The 14,351-nt window shown below is 34.2% G+C and overlaps 1 protein-coding gene across 2 annotated transcripts in view; it reads right to left on the reverse strand.

Moving 5' to 3' along the window:
• LOC100917791 (probable ATP-dependent RNA helicase DDX60) overlaps positions 1–14,036 on the reverse strand; it is a 119,734-nt gene extending 105,698 nt beyond the window's left edge. For both annotated transcript variants that reach the window (XM_023505872.2, XM_012552124.3), the window contains exon 1: positions 13,867–14,036. The gene's annotated coding sequence lies outside the window, so the exon portion shown is untranslated. The remainder of the gene's footprint in view (positions 1–13,866) is intronic.
• Between the last annotated feature and the right edge of the window lie 315 nt (positions 14,037–14,351).

Here is a 14,351-nt window from a genome sequence, read left to right on the forward strand (position 1 = left end):
CAGAATCTATCATTCTAGAGCTGAAATGCAGGAAAGAAAAAGCAGGGTAGCTATCCTGATATCAAAGTAAAAGCAAAAATAGATTTAATTAAAAAAGAAAAGGAAGAGAAAAGAAAACTTGCTAAAAGTTACCATTGACAATAAAACAATATCAGTACTAAATAGATATTTACCAAGTGGTGTAACATCCAAGTTATTAAAGGAGAAGTTAAGTGAGTTACAGGAGACCTCAGCTGTCTCCCTCTGAGAACTTAATTAATCCAAACAATAACTAATAAAAAAATAAATTAAGGAGGTGAATAGAATATTAAAAGTTAGATATGATAGATTTTTAGAGAAATCTGAATAAAAACAGAAAGAAATTATCTTTTTCTCAGTAGTACATGGCACCTTTATATACACAAAAAAATCATGTCATAGGGCATAAAAAGCCTTAAAATCAAATATAGAAAGACAGAAATAAATATATTTTTCAGATCATAATGCAAGAAAAATAACATTTAACAAAGAGCATTAGAAAAATAAATTTTAAATTACCTGGAAACTAAATAATCTAATCCTAAGTGAGTCAAAAGTATTCACAGAAATAATCATTTCACTAAAGACAATGAAAAAACACACCAAAATTTATGTAATGCAGCCAATGTAATGCTTAGGGGGGAAATTATTTCTCTGAATTCTTACATCAAAAAAAAAAAAAAAAAAGGTTAAAAACGACCAAAGAATTGGGCATGTAACTAAAAAAAAACAAACAAAAAAACTTGAAAAAGGACAAATTAAAACTCCCCACTTGAGTACCAAATTGAAAATCCTGAAAATCAAAAATGAGATTAATAAGATTGAAAGTATCAAAAAAAAAAAAAAGTCCCTCCTCCCCCAAAAAACCTAGAGCTCATAAATAAATCTAGGAGCTAGTTTTATATATAAAACATAAGATAAATAAGCATTACTTAATTTGATTTTTAAAAAGAAAAAAGTCAACCAAATATCTAATATCAAACATGAAAAGGGTAAAATTACTACCAATGGAGACAAAAATAAGCAAACATTAGAAAATATTTTGCCCAATTAAGTGCCAATAAATCTGACAATCTGAGTTAAATCAATGAATATTTATGAAAATATAAATTACCTAAATTTATAGATCAGGAAATTGAATGCCTAAATAACCCCATCTTAGAAAAAGAAACTGAGCAAACCATTAATAAATTCTAAGAAAAAAATTTGAGGGCCAGATGAGTATGAGTGAATTCTACCAAACATTTTAATAACAATTGTTTCCAAAACTATATAAACTATTTGGAAAAAATAGGTGAAGAAAAAATCCTACCAAACTTCTTTTATGACACAAATATGGTACTGATATTTAAACCAGGAAGAGCTAAAATAGAAAAAGGGAAATTTCCCTAATATATATTGAAACAAAAATTTCTAACAAAATACTAGCTGGATGATAATCACTTTATATGACAGGGATTATATACTATGACCATGTGGGATATATCAAGAATTGAGGGTTGGTTCAATATTAGAAAAACTATTGACATAATTGAACATATCAATAACAAAACCATCAGAAATTGTATAATTGTCTCAATAGATTCTGAAAAAGATTTTGACAAAATATAGCACTAATTCCTATTACAAACATTAGAGAATATAGGATTAAAGGGAGAATTCCTTATAATGATAAACAGGATCTTTCTAAAACCATCAGCAAGCATTATCTATAATAAGGACAAGCCAGAAGCCTTTATGACAATATCAGAAGTGAAGCAAGGATGTTCATTATTACCAGTAACATTCAATATAATAATTGAAATTTTAGGTATAACAATAAGAAAAGAAAAAGAAATCAAAGGAATTTGAATAGGAAATGAGGAAACAAAATTGTCACTTTTTGTAAATGATATTATGGTATACTTAGAGAACCATATTATACAAAATAATTAACAACAGTAGCATAGTTGCAGTATATAGGATAAATTTACATAAATCATCAGAATTTCCTTATTTCAACCAACAAAATTCAAGATTAATTTGAAATTAAATGAAAATAAGCATTAGCAGGGAAAGGAAATAAGAAATAGATAGAAACACTTCAACAAGGATTGGGAGTAGAATTTACTACTTCTAAAAGTAGGGCTGGTAATCAATGATCTTAGAAAAAGTCAAATTTAAAGAGTCAATCGAGAGAAATTTACATCATGTCAGCCATATTATCAATATTTTAGAAGCATGTTTACATGCAAATAAATGCATATGCATATATGTGTCTGTGGATATGTGGGTATATATGTGTGTGTCTAGGTGAGTATGTATGTATGTAGATATATACGTGTGTGTGTGTATGTATGTGTATATCTGTGCTTAATTGCAGTTTGCTTGGGGAAGGTAGTGGGGAAGGTGAAAAAAGAATTAAGTGCTCAGCAGAGATCAAAAGATAATCTACAAGGAAGCAAAAAAAGATGGACATTCATGAATATAATTTCTTCTATTATTATATATGCTTTCTTGAAATGAAAATTTATTATTATTTATCTTGAATGCAGCCTGGGGTTTTGCTAGGCACATGACAATGTTTTGTTTTGGTTTTGGTTTCCTTTTCTGGCTTTCTTCTATTCTTTTTTTTCTTACTTTGTATTTAGTTTAATACTTTTTTTTAAAAGACAAAAGAAAAAATAATAAAGTCTTGTACCACCACAAGGACAAAATAATATTTTCTGAAGTACAGGTCTAATAATACCAGACCTGTACTCAGTGACTCCAGTCAATTCCAGTGACTCCTTTATTATCTCTGAGAGCAAATTTAGATTCCTTTGTTTTGGAATTTAAAGCTTATTCCTTACTATTTTTTTTTTAGTCTTCATATATATTATTTCTAAACTTCTTGCTGTTCTTAGTACATGATGTCCTATCTCTAGTTTCCATGTTCTTATAAGGGTTTCCATCATTTAAATGATTTTTCTCTTTACTTCCAACTCTTTGGAATCCTTGTTTTTTCTTCAGAACTCAGTTGAGCACAACCTATATAGGATATGACACTTTTCCTGATCCCTCAAGTTGCTAATGCTAAAAACTCTACTCCTAGGTTCTAAAAATCAGCCTCACATGTATTCAATTCATATGACCAGGCAGCAACTCCTCTAAAAATGATGGGTATTTTGATAAATTTAAATCTCCATATAAATCATGTATAAAATGATAAAAGACATACTGTCTCTATAAAGTGTTTTACTGTTAAAAAGGCAAGGGGGAAAGTATTTTTGTTAAAATGAAGACATTTATGTTAATTGACAAAGCATTTGGGAAGTTGTGCTTCCATCATGGATGAACATCAGTTGTCTAATATAAGAAGAAAAGAGCTTTGCTATAATTTACCCAGCTAAAATATATGTAATCCAAGTCCCAAAGCCCACAACTCATTGATGAAGATCATTGTTCCACAATGTGGCGAGGAACTATGCCAATCCCACTTCAGATTGGGGAAGAAAAGAAATTCTGCAAAGAAGCTGACACCAGAAAAGCCTACAAACTCCAACTGTTCCTACTTTCAGCTTGATAAAGTAGAGACCTAGAGACTTCAGGGAACTACTTCCTAACCGAAATTTAGAACTTTTTTCTCTCTCAGTTGAGATGAGTTACCTCACTCTCAATAGGAAAGCTCTTTCACTCTATTATTTTATACATTTATATATTTATTTATACATATTCTCCAATGTTTACTTTATCTAATTTCTGTTTTGCTACTGATTTGGAAAAATTCATTTCTTTGCTACTATTTACTATACATATGTATATATGTATATATACATATATATACATATGTATATATACATATATATGTATATACATATATATAAAACTTCATTGTGGAACTAGTGTTTGATGGGAATGGGGTCAAGCCTTTAATGTAAAGTTAGGGGGTCCAGTTTGCCCATTAAAGAAATAGTGATCAGAAGTTTAGCTTGTATCCACTAATGATATATAAAGGAGCAAATAAATATTATTATAGTCCAGCAAACCTCTCTCCTGGGAGAACAGAGTGACCTTCCACCTTCCTGGGAATTAAAGTCTCCCTTGATGTGGGGAAAAGGATGACTATTCTACCTTCTTTCAAGCCACACAATACCCACCATGCTACATGTGGGGGAGGGAGTCAATCCTCACTTCATTTGTATATGAATAAACAGCTTTCAGAAGAGACTTGGATAGTTTAACAGGGGGCAAATGATATATAGTATAAAAGCAAGGACCAGAGAGGCTTGGAGAGACTAACAGGAACTGATGCTAAGTGAAATGAGCAGAACCAGGAGATCATTATACACTTCAACAACAATACTATATGAGGATTAATTTTGCTGGAAGTGACTATCTTCAACAATGGAGAGAATCCAAATCAGTTCCAATTGATCGGTAATAAACAGAACCAGCTGCACCCAGTGAAAGAACACTGGGAAATGAGTGTGGACTACAACATAGCATTTCCACTCTTTCTGTTATAGTTTGCTTGCATTTTTGTTTTTCTTCTCAGATTATTTTTACCTTCTTTCTAAATCTGATATTTTCTTGTGCAGCAAGATAACTGTATAAATATGTATACATATATTATATTTAACATGTACTTTCACATATTCAACATGTATGAGACTACATGCCATCTAGGGGAAGGGGGGAGGAAAGGACGGAAAAAGTTGTAACAGAAGTTTTTGCTAGGGTCAATGGTGAAAAATTACCCATGCATATATTTTGTCAATAAAAAGCTATAATTAAAAAAAGCAAGGAGCAGGGACTTTTTGTCAATAATATAGAAGAGTGCTTCACTTGTGTATGAATAATTTAATGTTATAAAAAACAAATTTCCTTATTTTTATAACAAATTATTCACACACAATTGAGGCACTCTAATGTTATAAAAAATCAGAAAGATTTTTTTCTTTATTAAAACAACCAGTTTATCAAGTTTCCAAATTAAATGCTTGTTCTGTGACTAAGACTGCTAAGTGATAAGAATAAAAGTAGAACCAAAAAAAAAAAAAAAAAAAAAAGATTGTTCCTCAAGGAACTTGCATTCTAATAGAAGAAAACAACATATAAAAGGAAGCAAAAAGGAGAAAATGGATCCTTCGAAGAACTGACCAAAAAGAGATGAAAAGAATGCTGGAAATGGATTTGTACAGAAGGACCAGAGCCCAGAGCTCATAGATGGTCTGATCCTATACTTAATATCGAGGTTTCAGGAATGTGTGGAATAGAGAGATAAGGTGAAGAACTTACCAGAATGTATGAATTCTTTTTCTGTATTTTATTTTCATTATTTCTGTGTTTCCCCAATGACCTATATAATATGTGCAAGCTCATATTTACTTGAGCCCTGGCCAGCTATAAACATATTTACTAACCAGAGATGATGACATTTATCCTTGTTCAATGTTATCAATATTTTGACTATTAGTTTAAATGATGTCAGCTCAGTAATCTGAAGTTTGAAGGTCTGATTGATGATTCTTCTTGGAACCAGGGAAACAAATTATTCCATCCTAATCTGCCTTTGGCACCAATGTTTAACATTCAATTAGGGGAGAGGGCACTTATTTGTCAATGCTCTCCAACTTATGATGTAATCCTTTATAACAGAACCTATAAAAGCTGTGTATCTTTACTAATTCTTTAGCCCTCCTACCACGAGTTTTTCTCTTTCTTATCTCGTGATGGGACAGCTCATCCTCTGGAGGTTTCAATAAACAACTTTTCTGCTTTCTACTGAATGATCTCCGAGTAGTCATTTTGGGTAAGGGTCCTCTACATCCCTCACAGGAAGAGCCAATAAATCTCTAAAAACGAGAGAAATGGGAATTTGAAGAAACAAAATTTCAAAAACATGAAACAGAGGACCTTTGGGGAGATTTTACAACTCCAGATCTGGCACCTCCTCTTATTTATATGTATTTTATGATTGAAGAAGATACAATTAAAAGGAAAAAAATGAGGGAGAAAAGAAAAGAGGGAGAGAGATATAAGCAATTGGAAATTGAGGTATGATTTGAAAAGACTATTGATGTAATAGAGGGAATCTTGTTAGTTGTCGTTTGTTTGTTTTGTTTTTTGCTGAAATAATTGGGGTTAAGTGACTTGCTCAGGGGCACACAGCTAGGAAGTGTTAAGTGTCTGAGGCCAAATTTGAACTCAAGGTCTCCTGACTTCAGGGCTACTGTGTCACCTAGCTGCCTATGGGAGTTGTGGTTTTTAAGTAAAAAAATGAGATGTTAAAAACTAGTGAGCTCTCATTTAAGTCATTTAATAGCTAGAACAAGAATAATATTAAAATCAAAAAGAAAATAAATAATGGGTAAAATTCTGTAGCCAATTTCACTCATATGGTATCATATCCTCTGTATATGGAATTTATTCAAATTTCTAAAATTAAGAGGCACTCTGTAATGTTCTGGTTAGCTTTCTGGAGGTCTCAGGACTAGCCTTGGTCTTAGCAGAATGATCACCATGAGAATAAGTCTTTATTATCTTCTTCACAGTCTGTCTCCTTTGCCTGAGGCCCAGCTAGCTTTCTGGGGGACCTTCACATGGCCCTTGGTCTCAGTGGAGAAGTGGAGGACAGGCCAGGCACCAAAAGACTGTTTTCAAGTCTCTTTAAGTCCTCCTCTAGCTCTGACTCTGACCTCTTAAATACTCTATTACAATTAAATCCATTCATCATACTGAGTATAAGCCAATCATTATATCACTTGGGAACCTTTATTTATTGTAAGATTAAATCAATCATACTGAACAAGAGAACTATTAATCACCATACCAAACTAAATAACCATTGTCTCATCAATTCCACTGAGTTAACACCTTATTGTAAGACTCTTTCAAGTATATTTCTCCAGAGTTCTGGCCCATTACAGCACTCTTCATATGAAAACATGTAAAATATCAAAGGAAAAAAGTCAAGTTATCAACAACCATATAAAAATGCTCTACAATCATTAACAAGCACAAATTAAGGTTACTTCTTCATATGCATTAGCAAAGGTGACCAAGAACAACAAAAAAGAAAGTAGCAAATATTGAAAAGCAGGCAGCAAAAAAGACATACAAGAATATTCTTGGCAGAATTGTGAATTGATATGTCCATTCTTAAAAGTATTAGAACTATATTCCCAAAGTTACTAAGCTGTACATACTCTTTGGGCCAACTATGCCATTACTAGGTATGTAACCCAGAGAAATCAAAGAAAAATAAAACTCTTTTCATAATAGCAAACAATTTTTTTAAATGCTCCAAATCACTATTGATAAGAGAAATAAAATTTAAGACAACTCTGAGATAATTCATACCTCTCAGATTGGCTAAGATGACAGGAAAAGATAATGGTGAATATTAGAGGGAATGTAGGAAAGCTGAGACACTAATACATTGTTGGAGGAGTTGTGAACCAACCATTCTGGAGAGCAATTTGGAATTCTGTCCAAAGGGCTATCAAACTATGCATACCCCTTGATCCAGCAGTGTTTCTACTGGGCTTTTATCCAAAAGATATCAGAATGGAGGGAAAGGAACCCACATGTCCAAAAATGTTTGTGGAAGCCCTTTTTATAATGGTTAGAAACTGGAAATTGAGTGGATGCCCATCAGTTCAAGAATGGCTAAATAAATTGTGGTATATGAATGTTATGGAATATTATTGTCTGTAAGAAACGACCAGCAGGATTTCAGAAAGGCCTGGAGAGACTTACATGAACTTCTGGTGAGTGAAATGAGCAGAACCAGGAAATCATACACAACAACAACAACAAGGTTAAGCGAAGATCAATTCTGATGTGGCTCTTTTCAACAATGAAATGATTGAGACCAGTTCCAATGATTTTGTGATGAAGAGAGCCATCTACATCCAGAGAGAGGACTGTGAGAAGTGAGGGTGGATCACAACATAACATTTTCACTCTTTTTGTTGTTGTTTGATTACATTTTATTTTCTTTCTCAATTTTTTCCTTTTTGATCTGATTTTTCTTGTGTGGTACCATAAGTTTATAAATATGTATACATATATTGGATTTAACATACATTTTTAACATGTTTAACATATAATAAATTACTTGCCATCTAGGGGAGTGGCTGGAGGAAAGGGAGGGAAAATTTGGAACACAAGGTTTTGCAAGGGTAAATATAATTATCCATGCATATGCTTTCAAAATAAAAAGCTTTAATAAAAAAATAAATAATATATTTTTTTAAAAAACCTAAGAGACTCTCCTATTATGAAATGGCTAAACAAATCATACAAAGATAATGAAATATTATATCATTAATGTGGTGAAACTGACAATTTTAGAGGAAACCAAACACTTTCATGAATTAATGCAGAGCAAAGTGAGCAGGAACAGGAGAACAATTAAAACCATGACAACATTACAGAGAAAAATAGACTTAACTTTAGGACTCTGATCAATGCAATGACTAACCAATAGTCAGGAAGACTAAAGATTCTTCTGCCAAAGAGTGTTTGTAATGTTATAAATTTAATTTAAAATGCAGAACAGGGACATATATTTTCAGACAGGACTAATCTGAAAGCTTTTTTTTTTTCTGTTCAACTATGTATTTTTTGGATAAGATTATTCTTTTTGTTTTTTGTTTGCTTTGATTTTTGTTGCTGTTGTTTAGTAGAGGACCAGATAGATTACAAATTCTTGTAAAAGTATTTTTTAATTTGAAATAGCAAAAACTTCAACATCAGAAGAAAAGACAAAGAGAAATGAAAAGAGATAAAAAATGTATCAGGGGGTCTGGGAAAATGTTATCCAGGAAGCTAGGGCAATAAGAAGCAATCAACTAAGAGCTATCTTCAGGTGAATGAATTTTGCTAGACTTGTGGAAGAAAACTTCATTGGCCAAAAGCTTCAGTGAAAACTATTAACCGTTCAAAGTCCTTTAGAGCAGGGGAAAAAAAATTCATAAAAGCTTGTTACTCTTTATTTTTTCTTCTGATGTTGAAGTTTTATAACAGTTTCACAGTTTGTGGACCTCACCAAAACACATATTGTGGTCTTGCATTCTGAAAGCATCACATTGGAATAGCACACACATTTGAGCTATTTGATAATTAAATGGGCCATAAAGATCTAGTTTAGTGTACATAAGCATCCAAGAAAGTTATGAGAGGAGTACTAAGGGAGGAATAGTATCTAACACTAGGAAGATCAGAGGCCCTGATATACTCAAACTTTGGCCATATCAGACCTACTAGACTGTTCAAAGCACCATATTAGAAGGAAAATTGATAAGGGAGAAAGCAATCAAGATGGTGAGAGGAATTAAGGTTATGTCATATGAAAAGAAATTAAACAGTCTGTGTATGTTTATACTGGGGGAAAAAAGTTAAGGCTGAAAAATTATAAAATTTGTTTTTCAAACCTTTAAAGTTCTGCCATGGGAAAGAAGAATCACATTTATTCTAATAGGATGCATAGGGGAAAAAACAGAAGCAATGGATAGAAGTTACAGAGAGGCATTTTTCATTGAGATCCAGAAAAAAATATCCTAATAATTAAACCTGTCTACAAGTGGAATAGAATACTTCAGAAGGTAGTGAATTGCATTATTGCTGCTAATGTGTGTCATGACCTCTCCTCCAATGTGCTTTCCCCAACTCAGTTTTTTGCTCTCCCTGTCCAGCTCCAAAATCCTATCTACTGATAGCATCATCAAATTGTCATATTAATGTCACTCTCAGCAACACATCACAATCTTTTCTTCTATTTCTTTCAATATGCTATATATAGTATCTCTTCTATAATAAGTAGATTGCCTTTAGAGTCACATTTTTATCCCTTTCCTCAAACTCTTTGGACCATCTTTTTTTTTTATTAAAGCTTTTTTATTCACAAAGCATATGTATGGGTAATTTTTCCAACACTGACACTTGCAAAACCTTTTGTTGCAAATTTTCCCTTTCTTCCCCCACTCCCTCCCCTATCTGGCAAGTAGTCCAATACATTTTAAAATTAGATCAAGAATGAAGAAAAAGAAAAGCTGAGGAAAAAAAAGAAAATGCAAGCCAATAACAACAGAGTGAGAATGCTATGTTGTGTTCCACTCTCTGTTCCCATGGTTCTCTTTCTGGGCATAGATGGTTATCTTCATCACTGCACAAGTGGAACTGGTTTGAATCAATTGTTTGAACAATTTTAAAATCAAACAGAAGATTTTATATCTGATCTTAGATGGTGAGATGGTGATAGGGAACTACTATAGTTTATTATGTTGAAGAGAGCCACTGGACCATCTTTTTATGTGGAGGTCTTGCATTATTTTATTTTTAATTCAACAGGAGTTTGATAAAGTAGAAAAGGATGTCCTATTCCCCCAAACTCTATTCCTCTCTCAATATGAAACCCTTGGTCTCTGTTCATATTACTGCCATAACCTTTTCTCCTTAGTGACATCAGTATTGGGCTTATATTTGTCCACCACACCTCAATATCATTATTGATTTTTTGACTTATTCATACAACTCTCTAATGACTTTTCACTTGTCCACATGATATCCCATCATCATAGTCACATAAAAGTTAGCTATCATTAATACTACCACTCCCATCATCATTTTTATAATTAGCTCTTCAGATAAAATGGTTAGAATATGAATCATCAGAGAATCCATGTTAACTACTCTTACCATTCAGGAAGTGAAACAAAAATCATTCATTAAATCATATTAAAATCAATAAATTTTTATTCTTGAATATTATTTTCTCATATGAAGAATGAAGGAATTGGATGAGATATCCTTTTGAGATTCCTTTCAACTATGTTTCTATTAGCCTATGACCAAAGGATTCTGTGAATTAATTCATTTCCACAAGCATTTATTCAGTCCTAAGCACCAAAACTACAAAGGCAAAAACCTAAATAACCCCTGCCCTCCAGAATATACATTCTACCCAGGGGCATGACATATACACAAAGATAGTAACTACAAGATAACTTGAAGCTGGGAGAATGCACAAATGCAATAAGGAAGTTTTCATAGATGTAGCATTCATATAATCTTATCTTTGTAGTATACCTTCCAAATATTCTTTTCTCTCCTCTGACACCACCATCACTTTTGTGAAGGTCCCCAGCACATCATGCCTAGACCATAGTAAGAGCCTGCTGGTGGGTCTGCTTGTAAGTCTCTCCCTACTCCATCCCATTCTCCAACTCAGCTGCCAAAGTGATCTTCCAGTTACAGGTCATCCCCCTACACAATAAACTGTAGTAGTTCCCTATCCCCATCTAAGATCAGATATAAAATCTTCTGTTTGATTTTAAAAGCCTTTACTAAACACACACACACACACACACACACACACACACACACACACACACCCCTTTGACCATACAACCCTCCCCCATATTCCATAGTCCATTAATACTGGCTTCCTTGCTATTTCTCCACCTATTACTCTGTCTTCCAACTCTGGGCATTGTTATTGGCTGTTCCTCACTCCTGGAATTCTCTCTCTCCACACTTCCACCTCCTTCCTAGTTTATCAATAATCCTTAGTCACTGAATGAGTGGTTTCCTCAGCCAAATTGAGACCCAGGAAAGACTTTAGCTTAAAAAAACCAAGATCTCCCACTGCATCCAGAGCCATCTCCGGTCATCCTCATTTATAACTTGTTGCTGGACCCAGATGATTCTAGAGGAGAAAGTGACTTTGAACAGCACTCTCATTTAAATTCAATTCACTTTCATGTCATAGCATCCCTCCCTGAAGTCATGGTCTTCATCCAGAATTAAGGGCAAACAACAAACAATAATCTTTTAAATCCCAAGTAAAATCTACCTTGTTCAGAAAGCCTTTCCCAATCCCCAGTAATGCTAGTTCCTTTCCTCTGATGATTATCTCTAATTTATCTTATATATAGCTTGTTTGTATGTGATCATTTGTATGTCTTCTCCACTAGACATTGAACTCTTTGAGAGAAGGGACTGTCTTTTACCTCAATTAATAAATATACACTTGCTGACCATGTATCACACCATATTTCATTTATTAGATGGTGCTGCTTTCAGTTGTTCTAGTTATTTGATCAGAATCATTTATCTCTGCAGAGACTTCTGACTACTTGAAGTACTTAGTCTTACTTTCTGTGGTTTTTGTAGTCTTTGTCTATTCCCACTTTCCATTTTCATAGCTATACTGAGCAGTTGTGATTGTCACATCTTTTTTTTTTTTTTTGGCTTTCAGTAGACACTGTCCTTTCTCCCTCACAATTGCCACTTAAGGAACATCTGGTACTGCAGAATGATTGAGGAATCAGAGAACCGAGGTTCAAATTGTATCTGTGATATTTAATACACACATGACATTGGACTAGTCATTTAATATACATCATCATTTCCTCTAGAAAGGAAGTGCCAATTGACTGGTCCATGGTTCCACTCATAACTTTTATGAATTCCTAAATCATCATCTCCTTCCCTATCAGTCCACACTAAGTTCTGTGTGCTTCTTTAGACTGTATGATCCTTGAGAACAGGGAATGTCTTGGATCTGTAGCTGGTCAGCACAATATCTGGTATATAGCAAATATTTAACAAGTGCTGTACTTCAGTTTCCTCATCGGTAAAAATGAGGGAATTGGACTAGATTCCATATAACCCTAGATCTGTGCCCCCCATAGTTGCCCTTCAGTCCCCAAATACCTCTCCCCAAGCTGTTTTTGCCTTAAAAACTCATCTTGCTCTAGAGAAGCTTCCTTTAGCCAGCTCTAGGGAAGAAGTCAATAAAAACATAAGGTTTGTTTTCTGGGGTAACTAATAAGGAAGACCTCACTTAGGAGCACCTGCAGCCCTTTTAAACCCCCCAAAAAGAAAATTAGATTTTGATGGATCCTTAGAGGCTATTTAGTACAATTTTTTAAACAGACTAGATAATCTTGTTTAAGCAACTACCTCAACTAGATAGTAAGTCTCAGAGCTAGGATTTAAATCTATCTCTTCAGACTTTTTTTTTTTTTTAGAAAAAGACATTCCTTTGGCTCAGAGCACCTGAAGGTAAGGGTATGGTAAAAGTAAGGAAGAAGGTAAGCAGGGAGGGGAGGAAGGGGGGGGGGGAGGGAGAAAGGAAGCTCTTGGAACTAGTCTGCTAATGAAGAGTAAGGAAACATTAAAGAAGTGACTTGACTAAAGAAGAGAGGGGAGAGAGGGAAGGAATAGAACACAAAATGATAGAGTAAAAAGGATGTTGAAGATGAAGTCAGGAGACACAGATTGGAATCCCTGTCCTGTCTTAACTGTTTCCTTCTAAACCCTAGTCACCTTCAGACCCCTTTATTAAATATTGCTCATCCTCATAAGTCGTTGAATAATAGAATTGGAACCTGCTTTGGAAATTATCTCATTTCAATCCCCCTACAACATCCCTCCCCCGACAAATACACACTCAATAGATAAAGAAAGTGAACCAGTATGATGTAAAACTCTGGAAAGAAATGTGTTTTAATGCCAGCTCTGTTACATATTATCTACAGAATAACTTGAGTAAAATACTTCACCTGTCTCTGCCTTAGCTTTCCCATGTACAAAATAAAGATGGGATTAGAGTAAAAGATCCCCTCCAACCACAGGTGTATTTCTCAAGATCTGCAGGCTTTGATTCAATAAGATTTCTCCCTGGGCTATGGCGACTACACTCCATCAGACTGTCTCCCTCCCTCTCCTTGCGTCTGAAGCATCCCGGAAGACCAAGCAAGCAAACTATTCTGGATTCTCTTTTTCGCTTTCATTCCTGCATCTGAGGAAGTCCTCACTTTAGGAGCACCCGCAGCCCTTTTAAACCCAAATAGGTATTTAGTGGCCAAACCTTACCGGGTCAAAAAGTGAAGCTCTTGGGGAGAAAGCAAAAGTCGTAGTGAGTAGGGATAAATTGATCTACTGGAGAGAATAAGTCGCAAGCTTCAAGTTGTGGAGTGGGAAAGCTGCAAGTAGCTCAGAAAATGTTAGTCGCCTTTTTAGCACATAACCTAGCAAAGCTCAGAACAGCCAATGATGTTTGGTTTCGTTTTCTTGTAAACGAGTTTGTTTCGTTTTTTGAAGAGGAAGGATTTTGGTTTTAATTTCTAGATTCGTTTCTCGGGAGTTGTTTATTCTCTGTTCTCAAAAAAAGACCGTGACATAAAAAAGATGCCATAACTTGCAAGTAAGTTGGAGTTAGGTGTGAGAGGGCTGTCTGTACAAAGTCACCAGCCTCACTCTTTTCTCGGGAGCCTTCTGGGTGCAATGGCAAGATAGAGATCAGGATGAGTGGTGATGCACGGAATGCAGTGGGAGACCTTAGTCTTTTTCATCTAAAG

Source organism: Sarcophilus harrisii, chromosome 6 (genome assembly GCF_902635505.1).
Source record: "Sarcophilus harrisii chromosome 6, mSarHar1.11, whole genome shotgun sequence".
In the NCBI taxonomy this organism is placed as follows: Eukaryota; Metazoa; Chordata; class Mammalia; order Dasyuromorphia; family Dasyuridae; genus Sarcophilus; species Sarcophilus harrisii.